Source organism: Periophthalmus magnuspinnatus, chromosome 4, assembly GCF_009829125.3.
Source record: "Periophthalmus magnuspinnatus isolate fPerMag1 chromosome 4, fPerMag1.2.pri, whole genome shotgun sequence".
Taxonomy (NCBI): domain Eukaryota; kingdom Metazoa; phylum Chordata; class Actinopteri; order Gobiiformes; family Gobiidae; genus Periophthalmus; species Periophthalmus magnuspinnatus.
The window spans coordinates 3719617-3735458 of NC_047129.1; positions in this window are offsets into that span (position 1 = coordinate 3719617).

The following is a 15842-nucleotide window of genomic DNA, read 5'->3' on the forward strand; positions in this document are numbered from 1 at the left end:
ACACTTAATGTTTAACTATAAACATGTTAATTGTTTGCAACAAGACAATTACTAAGCCTTGGTGGTGCATCTTCAGAACATTTATTGTAATACCATGTTCTGCCATGTATGTTTGAAGAACTGTTCCAAATAACCAAAATGTAAGGGTAATGTTACTTCAAAATAATATTACTCAAGTACAAAGTAGTCCAAGAAATTACTCAAGAGTGAAACAATTTGGGGGAAAAAATACTAAAACTACTACAAGTAAGAGTAAAGAGCAGCTGTCAGGATGTAACCTCTGATTTATAATTTGAAGTTAATGTAATTTGAAGGAATAAACAAAATACCACATCTGGTATTTGTAAAGGTTAGACACAAACATGAAGAAAAACTAAATCAAATACCAACATAAAACTTTTGACCCTGGTAGACTTACAGTGGCTTGCAAAAGCGTTCATCCTCCTGGAACTTTTTCAAATTTTGTCAAGTCATAGCCACAAATTTAAATATTTTTTAATTTGCACTTTATGTGAATAAGTAACACTAAATGGTACATAAGTGTGAAGTAGAAAGATTATATATATTAAATTATATATAATTTCCAGATAAGTAACATACAAATCAATTATTTAAAAAATCATACAATGTGATTTCCAGATTTTTTTTTTAGATTATGTCTCTCACAGTGGACATTCACCTAAGATGAAAATTTCAGACCCCTCCATGATTTCTAAGTGGGAGAACTTGCAAAATCACAGGGTGTTCAAATACTTATTTGTCTCACTATATATATATGACTGAAAAGTTCAGCCTGCAAAAGTATTCAGCCCCCCTAAGTCAATACTTTGTGGAACCGCCTTTTGCTGCAATTACAGCTGCAAGTCTTTTGGGGTATGTCTCCACTAGCTTTGCACACCTATAAACTGAAATTTTTGCCCATTTTTCCTAGCAGGTCAAGCTCTCTCAGATTTTATGGGCATTTGTGAACTGCAGTTTTCAGATCTTGCCACAGATTCTTAATTGGATTTAGGTCTGGACTTTGACTAGGCCATTCTAACACATGAATATGTTTAGCTAACCATTCCATTGTCGCTTTGGCTTTATGTTCAGGATCATTGTCCTGCTGGAAGGTGGCCCTCCGCCCCAGTCTCAAGTCTTTTGCAGACTCCAACAGGTTTTCTTCTAAGATTGCCCTGTATTTAGCTCCATCCATCTTCAGATCAACTCTGACCAGCTTCCCTGTCCCAGATGAAGAAAAGCACCCCCACAGCATGATGCTGCCACCACAGTGTTTGACTGTGGGAATGGTGGGTTCAGAGTGATGTGCAGTGCACCTTCTGCCACATGTTTGCAGTGTCCTCCAAATTACGTCTAGCAAACTGTAAACGAGACTTCTTATGAATGGTTTTCATAATGGTTTCACAATGGCCTCCTTCTAGCCACTCTTCCATAAAGACCAGGTTTGTATAGTGCACGACTAATGGTTGTCCTGTGAACAGATTCCCCCACCTGAGCCGTGGATCTCTGCAGCTTTTCCAGAGTCACCATGGGCCTCCTGGCTGCATCTCTGATGAGTGCTCTTCTTGTACATTTTGTAAGTTTTGGTGGATGGTTATGTCTGGGTAGGTTTTCAGTTGTGCAATACTCTTTCCATTTCTGGATGATGGATTGAACAGTGCTCCTTGAGATGTTCAACGCTTGGGAAATCTTTAGACCCAAGCCCCGCTTTAAACTTACCACAACTTTTTCTCTGACCTGTTTGGTGTGCTCCTTTGACTTTTTTTGTGGTTTGCTCCCCAACACTCTCTTAAGATTTTAAGATTTTAAGATTACACACAGGTGGACTCTTTTTAGTCTCTCTCTCTCTCTCTCTCGTGCTCTCTTTCTTTCCCTCTCTCGCTCGCTCTCTCTCGTTTTCTCTCTCTCTCTCTGTCGTTTTCTCTCACTTGCTCTCTCTCTGTCTCTTTCTCACACTCCGCTGTGTCCCTTGCAAGTCTCACGCGCCCGCTCACGTGACTCGTTGCATCCAATCAGGACTCCACAGTAGCCGGACCAAATTTGTTGTTTATTTTATGTCGAAACATCTTGGCAGTCGATCGGAGGATAAACCGACAGGGTTGTTTAATAAAGTGTGGGAGGAGGGCAGATTACCAGGTAGCTGGAAGGAGGCTGTGTTAAACCAGAGAAAGATCCTAATAACCAATCGAGTTATAGACCCATTGTTTTGACTTTACATATGGGGAAAATCATGGAGAGGATGATCACCGAGAGAATAATACCAGTACCACCTTGAGAGTAATGGTCTGCTGTCACCATATGACTTTTACCCGGCTTTTTCCTGCTAATAAGGCTAGTGTGGCATTACGAGTGGTCACAAACATTGGCTCCTACATTTTCAGTAACAACGCCACTCCAGTTAACCTGGAGAAAGATTCCTAAAGGCGCGAGAGCAGGCATTGAGCATTGAGTTAAACAATGTGAAGACATGACATACGTTTGAGTTACCGTCATCATTCAGGATATGGACATACAAAAGTACACTCGTTCTGAGTTGTGGCTTCAGTGCCACTGCCTGAGCCTCGCACCTGACCCATTAACTGAACTGAACAAAACTGAGCCAGGATTCTGTCGCTACACTGCTGGTGATGCGCCCTGAGTGCACCAGCCGGGTTTCCCCTCATGGTTCACTTGTTCACACAGAGTACACCGTCGCATCAGGCACCAACTCACTGGCCTAAGAAGCCCTAGGACCGTGCGCTGTGAGCGCGTAAACTTAGACTGCGTCTTGGGTAATGCACCCCAGTTTTCACCGTAGTCTCGTATGTTCCAGGTGATTTGTGGTTGCTCTGCCTGCAACAGTGGAGCTGTGGCACTAATGTGGGCGCGACTGCTGTTTCGTCTTTTGATTTCTGTTTTATGAACTATTTCCATATACGCAGTCCCTGATATAAGTTGTGGATCATGGGCTGCTCGGGCAAGGGGGCGGGCCCAGCGTTTTTTATGAATGGAAAGAAGGAATTAATTAATGTACTGGTCTAATGTATTGTATTCTGTCCAAATGCTATACGTATGTTATGTCTTCACATTGTTAATTAAACCCAATGATATATTATGTGGAGCCTGCTCTGTTCTGTAATAAGTGCCTTTAGGAATCCTTTCTCCAGGTTAACTGGAGTGGCGTTTTTGCTAAAAAAAAATGTAGGAGCCAATGTTTGTGACCACTCGTAAGGCCACACTAGCCTTAGCAGGAAAAGTCGGGGTGATGCCCGCTAGCAAAAGGCCCTAACTAATGCTAACGTCGTTATCTGAAAAAAGTCTTAACACTTTTGTGGTCACACTGGCTTTAAACGAAGTTTTTACAAAGTTTGCCTTGGTATACAACTTATTAATCGACATTCGCACGTCCCATTTGTCCCACCCCTCATATGATAGTCGGTGATGATTCGCACCAAGCCTCTTCTCTGTGACAGTCGTGACTCACGCAAGGCCCCGCCCCTTTTCTCTATGACAGTCGTGTAATTCGGTAAGCCTCACCATTCATTCTAACCCTTTTCTCTGATATCGTTCACACTAAGCCCCGCCCTTTTTCTCTGCAAGTCATGTGATTAATGCTAAGCCCCGCCCCTTTCCTCTGCAACAGTCGTGTGACTCACGCAAGGCCCCGCCCCTTTCCTCTGCAGCAGTCGTGTGACTCACGCAAGGCCCCGCCCCCTTTCTCTATGACAGTCGTGTAAATCATCAAGCCTCACCTCTTTTCCTGTGGGATTCGTTCTAACCTTTTTCTCTGATATCATTCACACTAAGCCCCGCCCTTTTTCTCTGCAACAGTCATGCCATTCACACTAAGCTCCACCCTTTTCCCTCTGCAACAGTCATGTGATTAATGCTACGCCCCGCCCCTTTCCTCTGCAACAGTCGTGTGACTCACGCAAGGCCCCGCCCCTTTTCTCTATGACAGTCGTGTAAATCATCGTAAGCCTCACCCCTTTTCCTGTGGGATTCATTGTGTCCCTTTTCTCTCATATCATTCACACTAAGCCCTGCCCTTTTTCTCTGCAACAGTCATGCCATTCAAGCTAAGCCCCACCCTTTTCCCTCTGCAACAGTAATGTGATTAATGCTAAGCCCCGCCCCTTTCCTCTGCAACAGTCCTGTGACTCACGCAAGGCCCCGCCCCTTTTCTCTGCAACAGTCGTGTGACTCACGCAAGGCCCCGCCCCTTTTCTCGATGACAGTCGTGTAATTCATGGTAAGCCTCACCCCTTTTCCTGTAGGATTCATTCTAACCTTTTTCTCTGATATCCTTCACACTAAGCCCCGCCCTTTTTCTCTGCAAGTCATGTGATTAATGCTAAGCCCCGCCCTTTTCCCCCTCTGTAACAGTCATGTGATTAATGCTAAGCCCCGCCCTTTTCCCCTCTGCAACAGTAATGTGATTAATGCTAAGCCCCGCCCCTTTCCTCTGCAACAGTCCTGTGACTCACGCAAGGCCCCGCCCCTTTTCTCTGCAACAGTCGTGTGACTGACGCAAAGCCGCGCCCCTTTTCTCTATGACAGTTGTGTAAATCATGGTAAGCCTCACCTCTTTTCCTGTGGGATTCATTCTAACCCTTTTCTCTGATATCATTCACACTAAGCCCCGCCCTTTTTCTCTGCAAGTCATGTGATTAATGCTAAGCCCCGCCCTTTCCCCCTCTGTAACAGTCATGTGATTAATGCTAAGCCCCGCCCTTTTCCCTCTGCAACAGTAATGTGATTAATGCTAAGCCCCGCCCCTTTCCTCTGCAACAGTCCTGTGACTCACGCAAGGCCCCGCCCCTTTTCTCTGCAACAGTCGTGTGATTCACATTAAGCCCCGACCCTATGAGTCATCCCTAGTGTATCCTTTTTAAAACATTTTTATTAAATGTTCTTATCACAAAAACAGGTAGAGGTAATAACATACAAACAATCAAGCATGGGGAACACAGCTTCTGTAAGGCACAAAAAAGGAGCACACCACACCATACAAAACCAAATTAAAACAAAAGGACCTGAGACATCGAATACAAAATTTTCTTGGCACAGGCAGATTTAAGCAATTTCAAGGAGGAGTAAATTAGTTTAAATTTATCTATAAAATGTTGAAAGCAGGGGGTAGAGCAGACATGGGAAAACTACAGCCCGGAGGCCACACACGGCCATTCGGTCTTATTAATCCGTCCCGCTGAACGTGACCAAATTATATTAAAATAGGTAAGGGTAAACCTTGTTCAGTTTACTTTTCAACACATTGTTGATATTTTGGCACTTGATAAAACTGAATGTGAGTTTTTCTGCTGTGTTTATTTAACTGAAATTGAAGAAACGAATTATTAATTTAATTAATGCATTTGGAAAACAATTTTGTACAATGAGCCTTTCATATTCATGCTTTGCTACATTTTACATCTCTAAATCTCTAATGTTTTATATATATGTTTTATATATATATATATATATATATATATATATATATATATATATATATATATATGTATATGTTATATATATATATATATATATATATATATATATATATATATATATATATATATATATATATATATATATATATATATATATATATATATGGTATTTAGCCAATAGGAAAACAATATTCACAGTGTCAGTTACATTTCTATCCACATTGTTCACAAGTAAAAAAGAGATACTCTATGGTTTCTTCAGGGAAATCGCAAAAAGCACAGCCTGACTCAAATTTGAACCGCTTATTAAGAAAATTGGACACTGGATAAATTTTATGACACATTTTGAATTGTTTTTTTTACCTTAGATGGAATTGGCAATTTAAAGCAATTTTAAAATGCCTTTTCCGGCAGATCATGGAAAAGTATGGACTTGAACGCATCTGTAATAAATGTGTTGTTACATGCTTTCTCTAACATGATAATTTAACCGTGGTATTTTGGATCAAGTATAATAATGCTGTTGGAATAGCTTTACAAATTTGGTTATATTCTCTGTTTATACAAGCAAAGTTGAATCGGTCAATAAAACACAATAACACCCCGATACAGTCCATGAAATCAGTTACAAACAGAATTCCATTTTTAACCCAATTAGACATAAATATTGATTTCCTGCTGATTAATATTGACCTGTTGTTTCATAGGACTGACCCATGTGGAGTGAAATTATGTGTAAATATCATTTTCCAATAACAAATTATTTTGCTGTGATATTTTGACAGAGCAAATGGAATCTTGGAGTCTTGGAATCTTTCATAGTCGCACCTCAATAAGAAATCTAGACCACCAAATTTATCGAAAATGGCCCTTGGAATGTGAAATCACATGGAATTGGGTAAAGCAAAAAAAGCCTTTAACCAATTGACTCTGATCCAATCAAGGACTCAAAATCTAAACCTTTTACTCCACAATTTTTATATTCTTTAACCAACTGGGATCTCTTTAAGTAGTGTGTTTTATTTCTCCATATAAACTGAAAAATTACTGAATTGGCCTTTTTAATGTTGTTATCTGAGCTAAAAAGAGAATGACAAGGGTATATTAATTTTGACATACCTTAAGCTTTGGATAAAGCAAAAACTGTGAGATCTCTTATGAGCCACTGATCAAAAGCCCTCTTCATATCACCAACACACTTTTCTATGTTAACTTCCTCCATTTTTACAGGATCTGTAGAAATCATTAACCCCAAATATGTCTTTGTCTTTTAAAACACTGCTGTATCATTCATAAATTTACTAAATTATTTTCCAAAAACCCGAATGCCTTGCAAATTTGGATTATTCATTAATGATAATGTAAACATGTGGGTGGTCAAAATAAACCATTTTGGCAAAATCGGACACCCTTGGGGAATACCTCTTGAAATCTCGAAGCTAGGAATCATACCCGATCCCAAAAAGACCAAACTATTTATATCTATATAGAACATTTTAATTATATTACAAACATTTTTACCTAAGCCCATACTTTTTAAGGTTTGAATAATAAAGTCATGCTCAAGTGAGCCAAATGCTTTATAAAAATCTAGAAATAATATTAAACTTTCATTTTCTGTACATCGTCTGTAGTTCAGCATGTCAAGGATCAGTCTAGTGTGAAAATGTATATTCCTACCCTTTATAAAAGCAGACTGACACTTGCTAATGATATCTGCCAGCCCAGTGCTTAAACAACTGGCAAAAATAAGAGCCAATAATTTGTAGTCTGTACATAAAAGGGTTATGGGTTGCCAATTTTCAATAGAAAGAGGATCTTTGTTGGCTTTAGGAATCAAGGTAATGAGACCATGCTTTATGGGGGGAGAGAAATTATGGTTTGCAGTAATTTGACCAAGGGCTTCAAATAACAGTGGGCGGATTTCATTCCCAAAAAATATATAAAATTCAACAGTTACACCATCTAAACCAGGTGACTTGCCTTTAGCCATTTCAATTGCTTTATCCATCTCTTCTATAATTAGATCATCGTCCATGTTACTTTTAAAGTCATTATTAATTTTTTTGCCAAAAAAAATTAAGTGATTCAAAAAAAGAACTTACAATTTGCTTCTGAGTAGTTAGAGCTATATAATTTACCAAAAAATATGTGTATTGCCCTGTTAATTTCATTTAGGTCATCAGCAAAAGACAAAGTTAAATTCTGTCAACTGGACAAATAGTTGTAGTAGTGAAGACGTTTCGCTGCTCATCCAAGCCGCTTCTTCAGTTCTGGTCAGAATGCTGGTGGACACTTATATCTATCTGAAGGGAGGGGCTAACTACACTGAATCTGTAAACATCTATTGTCTCCAGTTTCAGCTGGAACTACCCTATTAAGCCATTAATGACCCTGCTATTGTTCTTTTTGTTCTGGGTCTGAGGATGGTGGTATTGATAAGGGAGAGGTTATGTCTCAGGCCCCCATTCCAGGAATGGGGGCCTGAGACATAAGAACATAAGATGTTAATAGGGGTAACAATTTCATTTTGTTGGGCTCTTTTTTGTTGCACAGAAAGCTTCCCAATAGTAGTTGCTTTTTCTCTTTTGAATTTGAACCATTCCCACTTGTTTAGAGGTGTCGAGTCTAGAGAAGTTACTTCAGCAAAAAGATTCTTAATTTCCATACAAAAGTTTTTGTTAAGCAAAAGATTACTGATACATGTCCAAACTAAGGTTGGTGGAGATATGTTATTATTTAGAGTAAGAGTAAGGGTCACTGCACAGTGGTCTGTGAGAGGAGAGGTAGAGATTTGACATTGTGATACATTACTAACCCAATTGTAAGGAATAAGCCAATAGTCCAGCCAAGAGCACTGACCGTTGTTGGTTGCATTTTACCATTGTTTCCTCCAGCAGTCAACTAGATTTGTGTTAGAAACCAGAGCAGTGACAGTGTCATCAAATGAGTTATACTACCTTCTAGAGGGAAGGTGGTCCACTGCGTTGTCGGAAACCAAATTAAAGTCCCCACCTAAAATTAAAGTCCCCACCTAAAACAACCTCATCACAAGAATATACCAGCCTCCATTGATTAATCTTCCTGCATAGATCTGCATAAAATGTCTTGTTGAGAGCTTTGTTGTTATAACCATAAGCACATAATAAGATAAATTTAACCTTATCCATTTCTACCACAACCATTAGCCAATGTCCATCTGTGTCACTTTTACGATCTAATATTGAACCTTGAAACCTATAAAATAAAATCATGGCCCCAGTTGAATGAGACATCCCAAGACTGAAATAAACAGAGTCTCCCCATTGAACTGTACGTCCTCTTTTTAAGAATGAAAAAAGAAAATCTTGCGAAGACAAAAATAAAAATAAAATTATATATATATATATATATATATATACACTTCCTGACAGAGTTTTCTGATTTCATTTCAAGTTTAGTCTTGAATTGGGAAAGGATTGTTACATACAGTTGGACATTTCAACATATATGTAGATAATGGCAGTGATTGCCTCAGTAATGCTTAGCACAGAGAAGCTTTGGCGCCGCTCACGCTCTGAGCAGTCTCTGAAGGCATGGAAGCTCTGCCTGCTCACTTATAAGGCCGCTCTGCGGAAAGCCCGAACTAGATACTATTCAAATCTAATGGAAGTAAACAAAAATAACCCCAGATTTCTGTTCAGCACTGTAGCCAGGCTGACAAACTCCCACACTGCTAATGAGTCTCTTATCCCCTCGAACATTAGTTGTGATGACTTTCTTCACTTCTTCGATTACAAAATTACAACCATTAGAGACAAAATCAACAAAGCTACTCCAAAAATCAGCTCTGAGATAATCCAGTCTGTAATGCCAATATCCCACATGGATCCTCTAATAATATTAGATAAATTTACTCCTGTTGATGAGGTGGAGATTACCTCAGCCATCATGTCATCCAAACCATCAACCTGTATGCTCGACCCTATTCCAATCAGACTCCTCAAAGAAGCCCTCCCCCTAATAATAGATTCCATCCATAACATAATAAATATGTCGTTAGAAAATGGCTACGTTCCTCAGTCCTTTAAGTATGCTGTGATTAAACCCCTTTTGAAAAAACCTAACCTAAATCCTGATGATCTAGTCAACTATAGACCTATCTCTAATCTTCCCTTCCTCTCAAAAATTCTAGAACGAGTGGTGGTGAAACAGCTCTGCCGCCACCTGCAGGACAATAATATATTTGAAAAATTTCAATCTGGATTCAGAGCTCACCACAGCACAGAGACTGCACTGCTTAAAGTAACAAATGATTTACTACTAGCTGCTGATAACGGGCTGGCTTCAGTCCTGGTCCTACTGGACCTCAGTGCAGCGTTTGACACCATTGATCACAACATTCTACTGCAGAGGTTAGAATGAGACATTGGAATCAGAGGGACCGCCCTCAAATGGTTTAAATCCTATCTATCAGATAGGTACCAGTTTGTTAGTATAAACCAGAGCACCTCTCCCTGTTCTAAAGTAGCCTGTGGTGTTCCACAAGGATCTGTGCTTGGTCCAATCCTATTTACTCTGTATATGTTGCCATTGGGTAACATTATCAGAAAACTTGGCTTTAATTTTCACTGCTATGCTGATGACACTCAGCTGTACTTATCAATGAAACCAAATCAGACTGATCAAATAGATAAACTCAGTGCCTGTGTGAAGGACATCAAAACCTGGATGACCTTGAATTACCTGCTCTTAAATCCTGAAAAAACAGAGGTCATTGTCGTTGGTCCCAAAGGTCAAAGAGATTCTCTGTCGGACCAGATAATCTCACTCGACAATGTGAGTATAGCTTCTAGCCCTACTGTAAAAAATCTTGGAGTCCTATTTGATCAAAATCTCTCATTCACAGCCCATATAAACCTAGCTTGTAAAACCGCATACTTTCACCTGCGAAATATAACTAAAATTTGAAATATTTTACCTAAAAACGATGCTGAAAAACTCATCCATGCATTTGTTACTTCCAGACTTGATTACTGTAATTCTCTGGTCGCCACCCCAAAAGTACTATAAGGAGCCTCCAGTTGGTCCAAAATGCAGCGGCCAGAGTCCTAACAGGAACTAAAAGAAGAGACCACATCAGTCCTGTACTAAAATATCTGCACTGGCTTCCTGTCGAGCTTAGAATCAAATTCAAAGTCCTCCTCCTGACATACAAAGCCCTAAACGGTATGGCCCCATCCTATCTGCAAGATGCTATTGTCCCGTACCAGCCAAACAGAGCACTCCGCTCTCAGAATGCAGGACTATTAGTGGTTCCTAGAGTGTCCAAAAGTACAGTGGGAGGGAGAGCATTCAGTTACCAAGCTCCTGTGCTATGGAATCAACTCCCTGCTGATGTTAAACAGGCCCCCACAGTCTCTGTATTTAAGACCAGGCTTAAAACCTTCCTCTTCAGTATAGCGTATGACCAGGTTACATAGTGAGGGAGTTAGGGACATTAAAACCCGGGATAAGATAGGCTGCAGTAGGAGATAACTAGCTGGGGGAAGTATGGCAACCTGGGCACTATCCTCTGCTTTGTCCTATTTTCTCATCAGCAATGCTGTTCACATGTTGTCCCCTGTCCCACTCCCCCTGTGGAGTGTAACTCTTTCAGATGCCCCGATGACAGCTGGACCCTCTCCTCCTCCCCGCCTGGCCCTCCTCCTTGCCTGGCTCTCCTCCTCCTCGCCTGGCTCTCTTCCTCCTCGCCTGGCTCTCCTCCTCCTCGCCCGGCTCTCCTCCTCCTTGTCTGGTCTTCCTCCTCCTCGCCTGGCCGATTTTTCTTTTTTTGTCTGATTTTTCCTGTTGTTTTGTTTTTGTGTGTAGGCGGCACGGTGGCTGAGTGGCAACACTCATGCCTCACAGCAAGAAGGTTTGGTTCGATCCCCGGGTTGCCAGGCCTTTCTGTGTGGAGTTTTTCATGTTTCTCCCCGTGTCTGGATGGGTTTCCTCCGGATACTCCGGTTTCCCCCTTCAACCAAAATATGAATGCCCTTCGAGACAACTGTTGTTGTGATTTTGGGCGTTACAAAAATAATTGAATTGAAAAAAAATATATATAAAAATTATATATATATATATATATATATATATATATATATATATATATATATATATATATATATATAGTCCCGTCATCCATCCAGTCACATGACTAATATACAGGACAACCAGTCAGATTACACCTGACCCTTGGTCACATCATGGGCGCTGCACACGCATAAACAAGCACGAGTTAGCTTAATGAAATATTTTGTAATTTAGAAGGCTCAGTGGGGGTGTCCCTCTATGCAGATGCCGGAGTGATGTGGAAGAGAGCTAGAAATATTGACTTCATTGTGAGAAAGTTGCAGCAAGTTATACAGAAAGTAGAAGCATGGACTGTAAAGTGGGGTTTTAGATTTTCTGTAAATAAAACAAAGGTTATGTTTTTTACCAGGAAGAAAGTGGATCAGTATACTGTCAAGCTGTATGGAGTAGAATTGGAGAGAGTAACAGAGTTTAAGTATTTGGGTATGTGGTTTGATAGTAGGTTAACATGGGGATTGCATATTAATAAAACAGTGGAAAAATGTAAAAAGGTAATTAACATTATGAGTTGCTTGAGAGGACAGGAGTGGGGAGCCAGCTGGGCATGTTTAAAGACAATATACATAGCTATGATCAGGTCGGTGGTGGATTACGGGTGTATTTTGTATAATTCTGCTTCAAAGAGTAGTCTTAAAAAACTAGAAATAATTCAGAACCAGGCGTTAAGAATTTGTTGTGGGGCGATAAGGACAACTCCGGTAGATGCACTACAGGTGGAAATGGGGGAAATGCCATTGAGCTGTAGAAGGGACCAACAGGTTCTGGTTTATTGGACTAGTCTGCAAGGACATAGTGAAAGTCATCCAGGGCTGAGCGTGTTAAAACCATGTCAGGAAAAAGAAAAGGCAAACTTCACCAGCTTTGGGTGGGTGGCAGAGGGTATGGTGCAAGGGGCAGGAATAGCCCATTTGGAATTAAGTCCTACAGTCCCGATTGCTGGGTGCCTCCGTGGTTGCTTAAGGAACCTGTAGTAGATTTAGGACTCCTGGGGAGGAAGTGTAGTAGTGCGGGAGTTGATGAGTATATCTGTGAAAAGTACTCTGAACATTTAATAATGAAATACTGATGCTTCAATGCTAGCGAATGGGAAGGTGGGTATATCATATGTTATTCCAGATATAGGTGTTGTAGTTAAAAAGAGGACAAGTGACAAAGGCTGTTTATACAGAAGAGTTGCTGGCAATACTCTTGGCATTGAGTTGGGTGGAGGAGAATAGGCCAAAGCAGAATGTGATCGCTTCAGACTCAAGCGGTGCAGTGACAAGTGTTAAAACATTCAAGTCAGAGACGAGACAAGACATAATTTGGGAAGTAGGGCAAATAAATACTGGAAAGAATAAACAGACAAAAGAAATATGTAATCTTCATGTGGGTTCCAGCACATATGGGGTGGAAGGGAATGAGCTGTCAGATAAGTGAGCAAAAGAAGGAGCTGTAAAGGAGGAGGTAGATTTCCCAGTAAAATATAGTAAATCAGAAATTAAGACAATTATTAAAGATAGGGTAAGAAAACAATGGCAGAGTAAATGGGATTCATGCCCTAAGGGCCGGTTTTATTACAATCTGCAGGGAAGAGTCGAGGGTAACAGCGGAATGGGGTTGCAAGAACCGGGAGGAGGAGGATGTGTTGGCAAGATTGAGGCTGGGTCACACAAGACTAAATAGCACACTGAAAATTATAGGAAAGCATGAAACGGGGGAGTGTGACTACTGTAGCTATCAGGAGACTGTTGAACATGTAATCATATACTGTCCAAAGTATCAGTTGCAACGAAGAATTTTAAAAGATAGACTTCATCAGAATAGTATTTGTTGCGAATTAAAAGACATTTTGCAAGGACTTAAACAAGACTCTGTACTCAAAGCAGTAACAAAGTATCTTATCTCCACCAAACTGATAAACCATATTAGCCTGAACAACATGGTTTGTGCACATGTAGGCTACAGTAGAGTTCAAAGTTTCTCACTTGATAGGCCAAAATCATTTAAATTAAAAATACATCATTATCTGCTGTTTTCCTGGATAAAGTGTCTTGGAACCAACGCCAAGCATCTCCAAAAACCTAACTTAAGGGAAAGAAAATAGGTTTCTTTAGTTTAGTTTTTAAAATAGATCCTTTCATTAGCATAGCCTCGCCTTAGCCAATACTTGTGCAACGTTAATTTCCTCCCCAGCGCAACAACTTCCTCAGAACCAAAATGCTTTCACTTAAAATAGTTATGGATAATTCAGTCTGATATATAGAATTATTTGGATTGTTTTACAATTTTGTTTTTATTATATTTACGTGCGTACGATCATAAGAAGAGTATTTCACTGGGTAAACCTAGAGTTCAACCTGTCCAAACAAATAGACCCTGTATACCTCATTTTCAAGTCATTTCCACTCATCCATTTGTTGATTATAGTGTAAATGGGAAGCTGCAGGTGCCATGGTGGGTGTGTTTGACCCAGAAATTCTAGGGCTGAAATCATCCAAATGATTCTAGAGAAGGTGTATAAAGTTTAAAAACACAGTGGGGCACTTCCTGTATTAATCACATTACATCACAAGGTGGAACAGAATGTTTTCAATTTGAAAAAAGAACTCAGCCTAAATATGCAGTTTTTGTGTTAAACATGTTTATGAAACAAAACACAACTGACATGGGCCCTTTAAATGAGGTCTCTGCAGCTTTATGAAAACAATATTTAAGTTGTAGATTCACACCTTCACCAGGAGTATAAGAATACATGTACAAATAATTTGGCAACCCTACAGTTGTACACACAGAGCATATAGTGTAACAAAAATGTTTTCTTTTAAATATGAAGATCTTCTTGTTGATATAACGTAGGCTGGCCTTTAGCGGTAGGATGTGAGGCAGAAGACAGCAGCACTGGCGTGGCCCACCATTTTTTTTCTTTTATTTAAATAATTTACCAAAGTGCAAGTGTATTGTGCAATGGAGATTTGAGGAGCAGTGTCTCTTCCAGCATCAGAACCTTGTGTGTTGGTCTCAGGCGTCTTTTATACTGTCCCAGCAACTGGATAAAACTAGTGTTACTTAAGAGGGGTGTCTAAAAATAACATTAACTCTTTTAAACTCTTAAACCTCCATAAAACCAAATAAACTCATAAACCAAATAAACTTTATACATATTCACCCCCCCCCCCCCCCCCCCCCATCCACACACACACAAAGCCTAAAAACAAAGACCAAATATATTTAAAACCCATAAACCCTTTAAAATGCCCGACATGCCTCCCCTACACATTCCCTGCCTTGGTCCTGCCCCGGAATCATTTTAAGGGAACTCCTTTCACCAGGGACCCCTTTGACACCTGGACACAGGAGATAAGTTAAACATCCTTAAAACACTATTCACTAAAACATTGCAACTTACACCACACACACAAACACTTAAAAACATTCCTAAACAAGTATTGCACTATAATATTGCACATATCCAATTGAATCAATCATTATCTCTTAACTTTAAATGTGTCTTCTTTTCCCTCCAGGACACAGCTTCAATTAAAGTGCCATTGTGACTCCAGATCTAAAATTGGGTAAAAGGACAGACAAGTTAAATAAGCATTTTAAAATCCTTTGCGTGCAATTGTCTTATTTGTTAAAGTGCAAATAATGTTCAAAGTGCTGTGTGCTATTAAAGTGTAAGTGCAATTTAAAATGCATATAGTGAAGGGTGTAAAGTGCTGTTTCTTTTGTAACAAATGGCCTGTTTGTTGCACTTGATTTTATAAAGCTTTTTACATTATAAGTATCACTCTCAAATGCTAACTGAGACTAACAAGCAGTCAGCATCTGCAGTAAAAATAAAATAACAGGTCTTGCCTATGCTAGGTGCTTCTTTAACTTTGAATGCCATTTTTAGATGTCTTGCTTATGAAATGCTCATTTTTTTCTTCCAGAAAATTCACCGTCCCTTGATTAAAGCTGCAATACATGAACCAACGCCAGACAAGATGGAGTTGACCTTTCACCTGCATCAGGACCTACAAAAGATATACTTATTACTCAATCTCACAATTTTAGGCGTAAAAACATCTACTCAGTTTTCATTTACATTTGAAATGACCAATAATTATCAACAAAACCAACTATTGTTGTACAAACAGCATTTTGAAATACTGTAGGCCTCCTATCAAAAGCGGGCATATTTTTGTGAAACGAAAAAAAAAAAAAAAAAAGATGTCTGCGGTGTCTAGTTTGGGATTTATACATTTGGAGTTTCAAATAAAGTATCAACATGGTTAGTTTGCTACATTTTTATGGTAAACTTTGTTAACTTTA